This window comes from Neophocaena asiaeorientalis, unplaced genomic scaffold (genome assembly GCF_003031525.2).
Source record: "Neophocaena asiaeorientalis asiaeorientalis breed wild unplaced genomic scaffold, Neophocaena_asiaeorientalis_V1.1 scaffold461, whole genome shotgun sequence".
Classification (NCBI taxonomy): domain Eukaryota; kingdom Metazoa; phylum Chordata; class Mammalia; order Artiodactyla; family Phocoenidae; genus Neophocaena; species Neophocaena asiaeorientalis.
The window spans coordinates 4,209,846-4,224,167 of NW_020173230.1; the positions used below are offsets into that span (position 1 = coordinate 4,209,846).

Below are 14,322 nucleotides of genomic sequence, written 5' to 3' on the forward strand. Positions count from 1 at the left end.
GGGATCTTCCTGGACCGGGGCACAAACCCGTGTCCCAAACCCGTGTCCCCTTCATCGGCAGGCGAACCCTCAACCACTGCGCCACCAGGGAAGCCCTCATTGTAGTTTTGATTTGCATTTCCCTAATGATTAGGGATGTTGAGCATCTTTTCATGTGCTTATTGGCCATTTGTGTATCTTCTTTGGAGAAATTACTATTCAAGTTCTTTGCCCATTTTTGAATTGGGTTGTTGCTTTTGAGTTTTAGGAGTTCTCTATATATTCTGGGTATTAATTCCTTACAAGATATATGACTTGTAAATAATTTCTCCCCTTCCGTGGGTTACCTTTTTACTCTGTTAATATTGTCTTTTGATATGCAACATTTAAAATTTTTCACGAAGTTCAATTTGTCTATCTCTTCTTTTGTTGCTTGTCATATCCAGGAAATTGTTGCCAAATCCAGTGTCATGAAGCTTTTGCCTTATGTTTTCTTCTACAATTTTTATACTTTTAGGCCTTACATTTAGGTCCTTGATCCATTTTGAGTTGACTTTTGTATGTGATGTTTAGATAAGCGTGCAATTTCATTCTTTTGCAAGTGGATATCCAGTTTTCCCAGCATCATTTGTTGAAAAGACTGTCTTGTTCATGGTCCCTAGGGAGTCCACATGAATTTTGAATAGATTTTTCTATTTCTGCAAAAAACGTCATTGGAATATTGATGGGATGGCATTGAATCTGTAGATTGCTTTGGGTAGTATTGACATCTTAACAATATTAAGTCTTCCAGTTTGTGAACACAGGATTTTTTTTTGCCTCTAATTCCTTTCAGCAACGTTTTGTAGTTTTCAGAGTACAAATCTTTCACGTCCTTGGTTAAATTTTATTCCCAAGTATATTATTATTTTTAATGCTATTGAAAATGGAATTGTTAATTTCCTTTTCAGATTGTTCATTGATAGTATATAGAAATACAATTGACCCTTGAACGACGTGGGGAATAACCTGTGTATCACTTATAGTCAGCTCTCCGTGTCTGTGGTTCTTTGGCATTCGTGGATTCAACCAACCATGGACCATTTAGCATTGTAGTATTTATTATTGAAAAATATCTGCGTGTAAGTGGACCCATGCAGTTCAAACTCATGTTGTTCAAGGGTCAACTGTACAACTGATTTTTCTGTGTTGGTTTTCTGTCCTGAAGCTCTGCTGAATTCATTTATTAGTTCTAACAGGTTCTTTGTGTGTGGAATCTTTAGGATTTTTTTGCATGTAAGATCGTATCTTCTGTGAACTTAGATGATTTTACTTCTTCCTTTCCAATTTAGATGTGCTTTGTTTCTTTTTCTTTTTTTTGGGGGGGGTGGTACGCGGGCCTCTCACTGCCGTGGCCTCTCCCGTTGCGGAGCACAGGCTACGGACGCGCAGGCTCAGCGGCCATGGCTCACGGGCGCAGCCGCTCCGTGGCATGTGGGATCTTCCCAGACCGGGGCACGAACCCGTGTCCCCTGCATCGGCAGGCGGACTCTCAACCACTGCACCACCAGGGAAGCCCGCTTTGTTTCTTTTTCTTGCTTAATTGCTCTGTCTAGGACTTCCACCACTCCGTTGAATAGAAGTAATGAAAGTGGGCATCCTTGTCTCGTTCCTTAAAGAAAAGCTTTCAGTCTTTCACCATTGAGTATAATGTTTGCTGTGGGTCTTTCATATATGTTTTTTTTTATTATGTTCGGGTAACTTCCTTCTATTCCTAGTTTGTCAAGTGTTTTTATCTTGAAAAGGTGTGGAATTTTTCCTCCTTTTTCTGCGTTGATTGAGATAATCATGTAGTTTTTTTTCCTCCTTCATTCATTTCAAGTGGTAAATTAAATTGATTTTTGAATGTTGAGCCATTCTTGCCTTCCAGGAATAAATTCCACTTGATCATGGTGTATAATCCTGCTGAATGTGGTTTGCTAGCATTTTGTTGAGGATTTTTGCATCAGTGTTTATAAGGAATATGATCTGTATTTTTCTTGCTGTGTCTTTGTCTCACTTTGGTATCAGGGTCATGCTGGCCTCATACGATGAGTTAGGAAGTGTTCCCTTCTCTTCAATCTTTTGGGAAAAGTTTGAGAAGGATTGATATTAATTCTTCTTTAAATGTTGGGTAGAATTCACCAGTGAATCTATCAGGTTCAGGGCTTTTTTATTTTCAGCCTAAAACATTTATATTTTAGTAAACACATGATAATTCCCTCTGAGAATGAATAGATATCCAGGTCATGAATTACAAGAAGTTTATTATCATTTTTCAAGACAATAAGTGATACACTGAATTCTTAAGTGTTATATTCCCAAGGAGTGGTGGATGAGATCCTTTCCTGAGAGCAGCTATTGGTTAATTAGATGTGGGAAAGGCCCTTTCAGGGTAACAGATTGGGGAGGCTACAGACAAGGGAAAAGCCTCAGTGCCCATACTATATTTGGCTTTTTTTTTTTAATTTTAGTTTATTTTTTTATACAGCAGGTTCTTATTAGTTATCTATTTTATACACATCAGTGTATACATGTCAACCCCAATCTCCCAATTCATCACACACCCCCCCCCCGCCACTTTCCCCCCTTGGTGTCCATACATTTGTTCTCTACAGCTGTGTCTCTATTTCTGCCCTGCACACCGGTTCATGTGTACCATTTTTCTGGGTTCCACATATATGCGTTAACATACAATATTTGTTTTTCTCTTTCTGCCTTACTTCACTCTGTATGACAGTCTCTAGATCCATCCACGTCTCTACAAATGATCCAATTTCGTTCCTTTTTATGGCTGAGTAATATTCCATTGTATATATGTACCACAACTTCTTTATCCATTCATCTGTCGATGGGCATTTAGTTTGCTTCCATGACCTGGCTACTGTAAATAGTGCTGCAGTGAACGTTGGGGTGCATGTGTCTTTTGGAATTATGTTTTTTTCTGGGTATATGCCCAGGAGTGGGATTGCTGGGTCATATGGTAATTCTGTTTTTAGTTTTTTAAGGAGCCTCCATGCTGTTCTCCATGGTGGCTGTATCAAATTACATTCCCACCAACAGTGCAAGAGGGTTCCCTTTTCTCCACACCCTCTCCAGCATTTGTTGTTTGTAGATTTGCTGATGATGCCCATTCTAACTGGTGTGAGGTGATACCTCATTGTAGTTTTGATTTGCATTTCTCTAATAATTAGTGATGTTGAGCAGCTTTTCATGTGCTTCTTGGCCATCTGTATGTCTTCTTTGGAGAAATGTCTATTTAAGTCTTCTGCCCATTTTTTGATTGGGTTGTTTGTATATTTCATTTATTTCTGCTCTGATATTTATGATTTCTTTCCTTCTACTAACTTTGGGTTCTGTTTGTCCTTCTTTCTCTAGTTCCTTTAGGTTTAAGGATAGATAATTTGAGATTTTTCTTGTTTCTTGAGGTAGGATTGTATTGCTATAAACTTCCCTCTTATTACTGCTTTTGCTGCATCCCATAGGTTTTGGATTGTTGTGTTTTCATTGTCATTTGTCTCTGGGTTTTTTTTTTTTTTTACTTCTTTATTGGAGTATAATTGCTTTACCATGGTGAGTTCAGTCTTGGAAGGTTACACTTTTTTAAGAATTTGCCCGTTTCTTCCAGATTGTCCATTTTATTGGCATAGAGTCGCTTGTAGTAGTAGTCTCTTAGGTTGCTTTGTATTTCTGTGATGTCTGTTGTAACCTCTTTCTCATTTCTAATTTTATTGATTGAGTCCTATCTGTGTTTTTCTTGATGAGTCTGGCTAAAGGTTTATCAATTTACTACATCTTCTCAAAGAACCAGGTTTTAGTTTTATTGATCTTTGCTGTTGTTTTCTTTGTTTCTATTTCATTTATTTCTGCTCTGATATTGATGATTTCTTTCCTTCTGCTAACTTTGGGTTTTGTTTGTTCTTCTCTCTCTAGTTCCTTTAGGTTTAAGGTTAGATTGTTTATTTGAGATTTTTCTTGTTTCTTGAGGTAGGATTGTATTGCTATAAACTTCCCTCTTATCACTGCTTTTGCTGCACCCTATAGGTTTTGGATTGTTGTGTTTTCATTGTCATTTATTTCTAGGCATTTTGATTTCCTCTTTGATTTCTTCAGTGATCTCTTGGTTATTTAGTAATGTATTGTTTAACCTCCATGTGTTTGTGTTTCTTACATTTTTTCCCTGTAATTCATTTCTAATCTCATAGTGTTGTGGTCAGAAAAGATGCTTGATATCATTTCAATTGTCTTAAATTTACTGAGGCTTGATTTGTGACCCAAGACGTGATCTATGCTGGGGAATGTTCTGTGTGCACTTGAGAATAAAGTGTAATCTGCTGTTTTTTTGGATGGAATGTCCTATAAATATCAATTAAATCTATTTGGTCTATTGTGTCATTTAAAGCTTGTATTTCCTTATTAATTTTCTGTCTGGATGATCTGTGCCTTGGTGTAAGTGAGGTGTTAAAGTCTCCCACTATTATTGTGTTTCTTCTTTTATAGCTGTTAGCAGTTGCTTTATGTACTGAGGTGCTCCTATGTTGGGTGCATATATATTTATAATTGTTATATCTTCTTCTTGGATTGATCCCTTGATCATTATGTAGTGTCCTTCTTTGTCTCTTGTTACATTCTTTATTTTAAAGTCTGTCTTATATGAGTATTGCTACTCCAGCTTTCTTTTGATTTCCATTTGCATGGAATATCTTTTTCCCTCCCCCTCTCTTTCAGTCTGTATGTGTCCCTAGGTCTGAAGTGGGTCTCTTGTAGACAGTATACATATGGGTCTTGTTTTTGTATCCATTCATCAAGCCTGTGTCTTTTGATTGGAGCATTTAATCCATACACGTTTAAGGTAGTTATCAATATGTATGTTCCTATTACCATTTTCTTAATTGTTATGTGTTTGTTTTTGTACGTCCTTTTCTTCTCTTGTGTTTCCCACTTAGAGAAGTTCCTTTAGCATTTGTTGTAGAGCTGGTTTAGTGGTGCTGAATTCTCTTAGCTTTTGCTTGTCTGTAAAGCTTTTGATTTCTCCATTGAATCTGAATGATAGCCTTGCTGGGTAGAGTAATCTTGGCTGTAGGTTCTTCCCTTTCATCACTTTAAATATGTCATGCCTCCCCCTTCTGGCTTGTAGAATTTCTGCTGAGAAATCAGCTGTTAACCTTATGGGAGTTCCCTTGTATGTTATTTGTCGTTTTTCCCTTGTTGCTTTCAGTAATTTTTCTTTGCCTTTAATTTTTGTCAATTTGATTACTATGTGTCTTGGTATGTTTCTCCTTGGGATTCTCCTGCCTGGGACTCTCTGCGCTTCCAGGACTTGGGTGGCTATTTCCTTTCCCATGCTAGGGAAGTTTTCAACTATAATCTCTTCAAATATTTTCTTGGGTCGTTTCTCCCTCTCTTCTTCTGGGACCCCTATAATGTGGATGTTATTGCGTTTAATGTTGTCCCAGAGGTCTCTTAGGCTGTCTTCATTTCTTTTCATTCTTTTGTCTTTATTCTGTTCCATGGCAGTGAATTCCACCATTCTGTCTTCCAGGTCACTTGTCTGTTCTTCTGCCTCAGTTACTCTGCTATTGATTCCTTCTAGTGTATTTTTCATTTCAGTTATTTTATTGTTCATCTCTGTTTGTTCTTTAATTCTTCTAGGTGTTTGTTCTTTAATTCTTCTAGGTCTTTGTTAAACATTTCTTGCATCTCCTCGATGTTTGCCTCCATTCTTTTTCCGAGGTCCTGAATCATCTTCACTATCATTATTCTGAATTCTTTTTCTGGAAGGCTGCCTATCTCCACTTCATTTAGTTGTTTTTCTGGGGTTTTATCTTGTTCCTTCATCTGGTACATAGCCCCTCTGCCTTTTCATCTTGTCTGTCTTTCTGTGAATGTGGTTTTTGTTCCACAGGCTGCAGGATTGTAGTTCTTGCTTCTGCTGTCTGCCCTCTGGTGGATGAGGCTATCTAAGAGGCTTGTGTAAGGTTCCTGATGGGAGGAACTGGTGGTGGGTAGAGCTGGGTGTTGCTCTGGTGGGCAGAGCTCAGTAAAACTTTAATCTGCTTGTCTGCTGATGGGTGGGGCTGGGTTCCCTCCCTGTTGGTTGTTTGGCCTGAGGTGACCCAACACTGGAGCCTACCTGGGCTCTTTGGTAGGGCTAACAGCAGCCTCTGGGAGGGCTCACGCCATGGAGTACTTCCCAGAACTTCCGCTGCCAGTGTCCTTGTCCTCACGGTGAGCCACAGCCACCCCCAGCCTCTGCAGGAGACCCTCTAACACTAGCAGGTAGGTCTGTTTCAGTCTCCCCTGGGGTCACTGCTCCTTCCCCTGGGTCCCAGTGCACACACTACTTTGTGTGTGCCCTCCGAGAGTGGAGTCTCTGTTTCCCCCAGTCCTGTCGAAGTCCTGCAATCAAATCCCACTAGCCTTCAAAGTCTGATTCTCTAGGAATTCTTACTCCCGTTTCCAGACCCCCAGGTTGGGAAGCCTGACGTGGGGCTCAGAACCTTCACTCCAGTGGGTGGACTTCTGTGGTGTAAGTGTTCTCCAGTCTGTGAGTCACCAACCCAGCAGTTATGGGATTTGATTTTACTGTGATTGCGCCCCTCCTACCGTCTCACTGTGGCTTCTCCTTTGTCTTTGGATGTGGGTATCTTTTCTGGTGAGTTCCAGTGTCTTACTGTCGATGATTGTCCAGCAGCTAGTTGTGATTCCGTTGCTCTCGCAAGAGGGAGTGAGAGCACGTCCTTCTACTCTGCCATCTTGAACCAATCTTCTATATTTGGCTTATAATTCTGCTTTGTGTCAACTCTGTCAGTAAGAGAGTATGTATTTGAATTATAATAATAAGGTGGTCTGCCCACCCCCTTGGTAGTGCTGTGTGCAGGGTACATGTGTAGCACCCTGCTTTTGCTCTCAGCTCCTCAGAAGTGGCAGTTGGGTTGTTGGTCTTTTTGTATTTTGTTCATAATTTTCCCACCTGGGCATGCATGTAGTTATTTTTAGTCCCTTATAGTTTCTTTGTATTTATTGCTGGAGAAGACTTTTGTCCAGGTGCAAGTACTGCAGCAAAGGGTCCCAGGTTCCAGCCTGTCTCAATGGGACAACCAGGACACGTATTAGTTTGTGGAGATCCCTGGGAAAGTGTGGATTTTTAATCTAGAATGTACTTGAGTTTCACTAGTCTTTTTTATTGTGTTCATAGGAAGTTGCAGCTGGTCTGCCAGCAGTCATACTGTCTCTCTTATCCTGAGTTTGTTGTGAAATTCTGAAGCCATAGGTAGCTATTATACAAGTGAGATTCTGTATAGTTTGAAGGAATAATCATGTCTCCTCATTCCAGGTTTGCGCTTTCCAAATATCACTTAGAATTCTTTATTCAGTTCAGTAGCCATATAGACACCAACTGTTTTTCTCAAATATCTGACTTAACACTGTCATTTAGGAAGTAGCTGTACCAAAACAGGCCAAAAAGAAACAAACACAAAAAAGAAATTACTGATGGCTGGTATTTGAGATGAAAATCCTTTCACTATAGAGCCTAGGGGTTGAGTTATTGCAAAATAAAAGCTGAGAGCTGTGAATTTACTACATCCATTCAAAATAAGTAGCATACAAAATACAGACTCTGGCATAGAGAAAAGATGTGAAAATCATCTCAATGGATTGAACTTGCAGATTTCGTGTTTCATTGCTCAAACTCGCACACACTGATATTCTGCAAAAGATAATTGCAGCAAAGAAAAATGACCTTTTGCAAATAGTCTAAAAGCATTCCTCCAAAGAGACCAGAGGAAACATGTGTATATAGGTATAAAGTGTTCAACACATGTTATTTCTAGAAAAAACTACATAGGTTAAAACTATGACAATGTGGAACATCGTTAGCCATTATAGCAGCAGCAGCAGCAAAACTGGATCAAAATCACTGTTTTTATGGTGATTAACGTACCCAAATAAGAACTATTGATCAAAACTCAGGAAATAAATGCCTGGGCTGATACAATGTCAGTTGTTGGAAAAACTTTTTGACATATTTAAGATCGTTTAAAAGTGAAAATAGAGTTCAGGCATCCAAAATGGATCTGGGTGGCCACTGTGGATGTGGTTTTAGACATGCTCCTACATCACTGAGAGCTTGAATTTTCTGAACCGTATAAAACTCATGGATACCACCAGCCATTTTCAAAACAGTATCTGCTAGCAGCTGCTAGCTTCAACCTTGTAGTATCAAAGTCTGAGCCCCCTCTTCCCGCACTGAAACTATGTAATCATCTCAATCCCCAACCAATCCTTGCTTAACAAGCACCCTTACTTCTTGCCAACTCCAATTCTAATTCTTGACAAACAATGTATGTAACCTTGTGAAGTTTTTTTGCCCTTTATAAGCCTCCCCCATTTTGTAATCTGGCGGAACACAATTCAAGTGCTTCTTGAATGGGTGTCTCTTGGGCTGCGGTCCTAACAAAGCCCAAGTAAACACCTTTTTGTTTCAATCAGGTCTCCATTTCTCACATTTTGGTTTACGTTTACTTCAATTTAAATGTCTTATCATCTCTAAAAATTTTTTAAGTGTTAATATTATAGAAAGCAGGCAAATTCTTCAAATAATTTGCTATTAAGTATGCCAATTTTTATAGAGCTAAACAAGGAACTGAGAATAAGTTAAGGTGAAACAGGAAAAGATAGACATGGGGAAAAACAAGTTGTAGCTGCACAAGGCAATAAAATGCCATCTTGGCCTCCTCATTTCAGTTAAACGCATGAGCTAACAGATTAGATGTCTGCTGGTTTAGCGTACTAACTCCCTTGGATATGCTAAAATTTATACAACAATCAATAGGTATACATAAAGTCCTAAGGAAAAGAGTACCACTTAAAAATCAACATCGGAAACTATCAAAGCAATTTTCAAAATAAAACATTATCTATTACTGTGAATGAATATAAAATGTAATAGATATACAAACTAGGAACTAAAGCCTTGTCCAAAGTTTAATTACTTCTCCCTTTAGCTGCTTTTTCAAGGACATGTACCCTAACCAAAGGATGATTGAAATGTTTGCTGGGATCTTTTTCTTTTCTAAAAAAAGAAGCATAGAAGATACAAACAAAATCTCCTTCAGTCCCTTAGACTGCCAAGACTTCCTTTGCCTTTCTTCTACTAGTTTCTTGTGGAACTGGCTGAGCCCTGTGCAGTCCAGAATCATCACTACCCTCTGACATGTTGTCACTTAGGTCACTTCCATCATGACTGTGGATGCATGCATCTTCATCTCAGTATCCTGAGACTCATCTATTGACATGGTAACAGGAGGTGATGCCAGTGTGGTTCTAGACACTGCTCCACATTTTTCTATCGGTGGGAGAAGAAACAGTGGTGAAATTGGTTCTCCACCTGCTGAGTTCTTAGCAGGGAGGTTCTCTGTTGTGTTCTGATCATTTTCCATCTTACAGTGCATAATGTCAGCCTGTTAACTATCTGAAATTTCACCCTCTGGGTGAAATTCAGGTTTTATTCAGAGGATGAAGTACCAGTAGATTCCTTTATACTGGCAGCAAAACCAGCAAGACTCTTATCTGCCCCTTCTGCTGCTATTTTCTGAAGGGGAGCCTGTTTTCTTCCCTTTGGAGAGTAATTTTTGGTCTTTTGACGCCTCCTCTTTTAAGTTTTCCTTTGGCTGCAGTGGTGATGGTGGTAGGAGATCCTGTGCACCTGCACTTTCCTAGAGATGCTGCATTTTACTTTACATTCACTCTGCATGTTGGACTTTTCCTTTTTGTTATCTTTTTGGAAAGGAGACACTTTTGGGAATTGGCCCCATGTAAAGAAGAAGATCTGTAGAAGGAGTTGTTTTCACCCGAGCAGGCCCCTTCTGAGCAGTCTTGCTGCTTTTTTAACTTGATTTACTTTCCAGAGTTATCATTTTACTTTTTCTTTCTCATGCAGGTACTTTTCTTTTTATTCTCCTCTACTTTGCTGTCACCCTTTGGCACTTCCTGACTATTTTGGTAGAAACCTTTTCTTTTTCTTTTTTGTCATAGGTTTTTCATCATTCACAGGATCATTTATGGAATGGGCTTCAGCTTCTATTTTCTTGTAACTTTTCTTGGTTTTACAGGATTTCTGAATCATTGCTGGTATGCACATCCATCTCTTTAGTCTCTGTTGCTGATTTGCAAGTTTTGGTAGACACTTGGATCATTGAGACATTACTATAAGCCTTTTTCTCTTTTAAAACATTCTCTTTTTTCTCCACTTTCAGACCATTATTGATTTTTAAAATATATTGTATCTAGCAACCTTGATGTACTCTCCTACTAATGCTAATTGTTTGTGATTCTCTTGGATTTTATGTAAAACAATCATTTATCTGCTTATAACAAAAGTTTTATTTCTTCTGTTTCAATTCTTAAGTCTCACTACATTGCTATACCCTTTGCCCTCCAGTACAGTGTAAAAAGGAACAGTGTGGGGCTTCCCTGGTGGCGCAGTGGTTGAGAATCTGCCTGCCAATGCAGGGGACACGGGTTCGAGCCTTGGTCTGGGAAGATCCCACATGCCGCGGAGCAACTGGGCCCATGAGCCACAATTACTGAGCTTGCGTGTCTGGAGCCTGTGCTCCACAACAAGAGAGGCTGCGATAGTGAGAGGCCCGCACACTGCGATGAAGAGCGGCACCCGCTTGCCACAACTAGAGAAAGCCCGTGCACAGAAACGAAGACCCAACACGGCCATAAATAAATAAATAAATAAATTTAAAACATATGGGCTTCTAAGAAGACCTATGCTTTAAAAAAAAAAAAATGACCTTTAAAAAAAAAAAAAGGAACAGTGTGTTATAAAGCAGAAACTAACACACCATTGTAAAGTAATTATATTCCAATAAATATGTTTAAAAAAAAAAAGGAACAGTGATGATACCAACTCCAAACTCGTACTGCTCACTGCACCACAGGCCAATAAATCAAGAGATGAGTTTTTGGGGCAAGGAATAGTGACTTTATTTGGAAAGCCAGCAGACTGAGAAGATAGTGGACTAGTGTCCCAAAGAACCATCCTACTTGAGTTAGAATTCAGGCCCCTTTTATACTAAAAGGGGAGGGCATGTGGCTGGTTATTGCAAACTTCTTGGTGCTGGCCAGACTGCAGAGGGTATGTAATAATCCTTTCTTCTTGCAGCTGTCCACATAGGTCTGGTCACAGTGTTCCTGTAAACCTCCAACAAGACAAATGTTATACCTTTTAAAGGTCAAGCCTGGGAGTCAGAACCTTGAGAAAGGGCTAGTATATATATTTCATGCTATAGGCAACATTCCTTTACAAAGGTGTAGAGCCAGCATGACTAAGCACAGGCAACAGAGCACAAAGATTAGAGATAAAGGAATAGATCCAATATGAAGTCAGGTTTGTTCTTCTCTGTTACAGTAATAGTGAGCATTTTGTCTTGTTTCTCACTTAATCAGTATGATGTTTACTGTAGATACTGAGTAATTTACCTATCACATTAAGGAAGTTACCATATATACCTAATGTACTAAGAATTTTTTTCATGACATGAATTGAAAATTTTCTTAATTTGTTAAAATGAACATAGTTTTTCTCCTTTAATATCTTAAAAAATATATTTATTTATGTTTGGCTGCTTTGGGTCTTTGTTGCTGCACGCAGGCTTTCTCTAGTTGCGGCAAGCGGGGGCTACTCTTCGTTGTGGTGCGTGAGCTTCTCATTGCGGTGGCTTCTCTTGTTGCGGAGCATGGGCTCTAGGAGCGCAGGCTTCAGTAGTTGTGGCACACAGGCTCAGTAGTTGTGGCTCATGAGCTCTAGAGCTCAGGCTCAGTAGTTGTGGCGCACAGGCTTAGTTGTTCCACGGCATGTGGGATCTTCCCGGACCAGGGCTTGAACCCGTGTCCCCTGCATTGGCAGGCAGATTCTTTTTTTTTTTTTTAACTTTTTGGCAGCCAGATTCTTAACTACTGCACCACCAGGGAAGTGCCTTCTTTAATATCTTAAAGATTTTCTAGTATGATTTTCTAGTATGACAGAGTTCCTACTAGATCATGTTATATTATTTTTTGTGAACACGGTTAGGTTTAGCTTCCTATTCATTTCAGATTTTCACATCTATATTTATGAGTGAAACAAGCTTATAATATACTGTACTCAGTTTCACTTGTTTTTAAGCCATATAGACCATGTCTCTGACTTCCTTTGCTCAAAATTATACGATTAAGATTCGCTTATGTTGTTGTATGTAGCTATGCTGTAGTTTGTTCATTTTTGTTGTTAAATCATGTTAAAGATAAACAAAGCCAGACACTAGTCAGAGTGGTGAACACAGAGTTTAATCCGTAGTATACTCTTGCCGTAGGGAAGAGTCCAGTGTGAATGGAACTCCACCTCAATTTGCACAGAGGCAGCTGGGCCTTTCAAAGGGAGAGTGAGGGAGTAGGGAGGGAGATGAGTGGAGCTCAGTCAGGGAAGTGAAAAACTGCAAAAAGGGGATGGGAGTTGGATCATGTGAAACCCAGGGGGATTTACTAACTGGTGCTTATCCGAGTTAGGTTCTTACCCTCCACAGGGCCTGGGAGACAGGGGCCCTATCTTCAGGTGTTGGCTGAAATAAACAGTAAGTTCTTTGGAAGCCTTGAGTTTCCTCAGGCAGGCACTTTACTGGGCTGGAGTCAGCCTAGGGATGTGGTCTTGAGCTGTTTCTAAATGTGTCTCATAATACAGGTATCTTCAGATAAAGATATCTTCAGATGTCTGAATTTTGTAAGTTCTTTATAAATTCTGGATACGAGATTTTCTTAGTTATTTGTATTAGGGATATTTTCTCTCAGTCTCTGGCTTGCCCTTTTGCTTTCTTAATGTTGTATTTTTAAATTTTTTATTTATTTATTTTTTGGCTGCTTTGGGTCTTCGTTGCTGCACGCGGGCTTTCTCTAGTTGCGGTGAGTGGGTGCTACTCTTCATTGTGATGCGCGGGCTCCTCATTGCGGTGGCTTCTCTTGTCGCGGAGTATGGGCTCTAGGCACGCGGGCTTCAGTAGTTGTGGCACGTGGGCTCAGTAGTTGTGGCTCACGGGCTCTAGAGTGCAGGCTCAGTAGTTGTGGCGCATGGGCTTAGTTGATCTTCCCGGACCAGGGATTGAACCTGTGTCCCCTGCATTGGCAGGCAGATTCTTAACCACTGTGCCACCAGAGAAGTCCCCTCAATGTCATATTTTAATGAAAAGAGAAGTTTTAAATTTTAATAGGATTAGGTTTATCAATGTTTTCTTTTGTGGTTAGTGCTTGCTTATGTCTTTTTTAAAAAATAGACTTTTTTAGAGAAGTTTTAGGTTCACAGCAAAATTGCACAGAAAGTACAGAGAGTCCCTGTATAACCCCTGACTCCCCGCACACCCCACAGGTACAGCCTCCTCAGCTATCAGCATCCCAAACCAGAGTGGTATAGTTGATACAGTTGATGAACCTACGTTGACACATCATTGTCCCGTAAAGCCCACAGTTTACATTAGGGTTGATGTATTGATACATTCTGTGGGTTTTGACAAATACATGACATATGTCCATCATTATAATATCACACAGAATAGTTTTCCTGACCTAAAAATCCTGTATGTTCTGCCTGTCCATCCCTCTCTGTCACTAATCCCTGGCAGCCACTGATCTTTACAGTTTTGCCTTTTCTAGAATGTCATATAGTTGGAATCGGACAGTGTGAAATGAAGCCTTTTCAGATTGGCTTCTGTCACATATATGCATTAAACTTTCCTCTATATCTTTTCATGACTTGATAGCTCTTTTCTTTTCAGTTTCATTAATATTCCATTGTTTGGATGTACCACAGTTTATTTATCCACTCACCTACTTAAGGACATATTGGCTGCTCTCAAGTTTTGGCAGTTATGAAAAAGCTACTCTAAGCATCTGTGGTCATACGTTTTCCACTCATTTGAGTGAATACCAAGGAGCACAGTTGCTGTTAAGAGAATGGGTTTTTTTTGTTTTTTTTTTTGCGGTACGCGGGCCTCTCACTGCTGTGGCCTCTCCCGTTGCAGAGCACAGGCTCCGGACGCGCAGGCCCAGCGGCCATGGCCCACGGGCCCAGCTGCTTCGCGGCATGTGGGATCTTCCCAGACCGGGGCACGAACCCGTGTCCCCTGCATCGACAGGCAGACTCTCAACCACTGCGCCACCAGGGAAGCCCAGAATGTTTGGTTTTATTTAAAACTGCCAAACTGTCTTCCAAAATGGCTGTACCATTTTACATCCCCACCGGCAACAAATGACAGTTCCTGTTGCCCTGCATCGGCACCAGCATCT

General features: G+C 40.1%; 1 protein-coding gene across 2 annotated transcripts in view; it reads left to right on the plus strand.

Annotated features, from left to right (window-relative positions):
• STYXL1 (serine/threonine/tyrosine interacting like 1) overlaps positions 1–14,322 on the plus strand; it is a 50,733-nt gene that overhangs the window by 2,249 nt on the left and 34,162 nt on the right. The gene's annotated exons all lie outside the window — the stretch shown is intronic.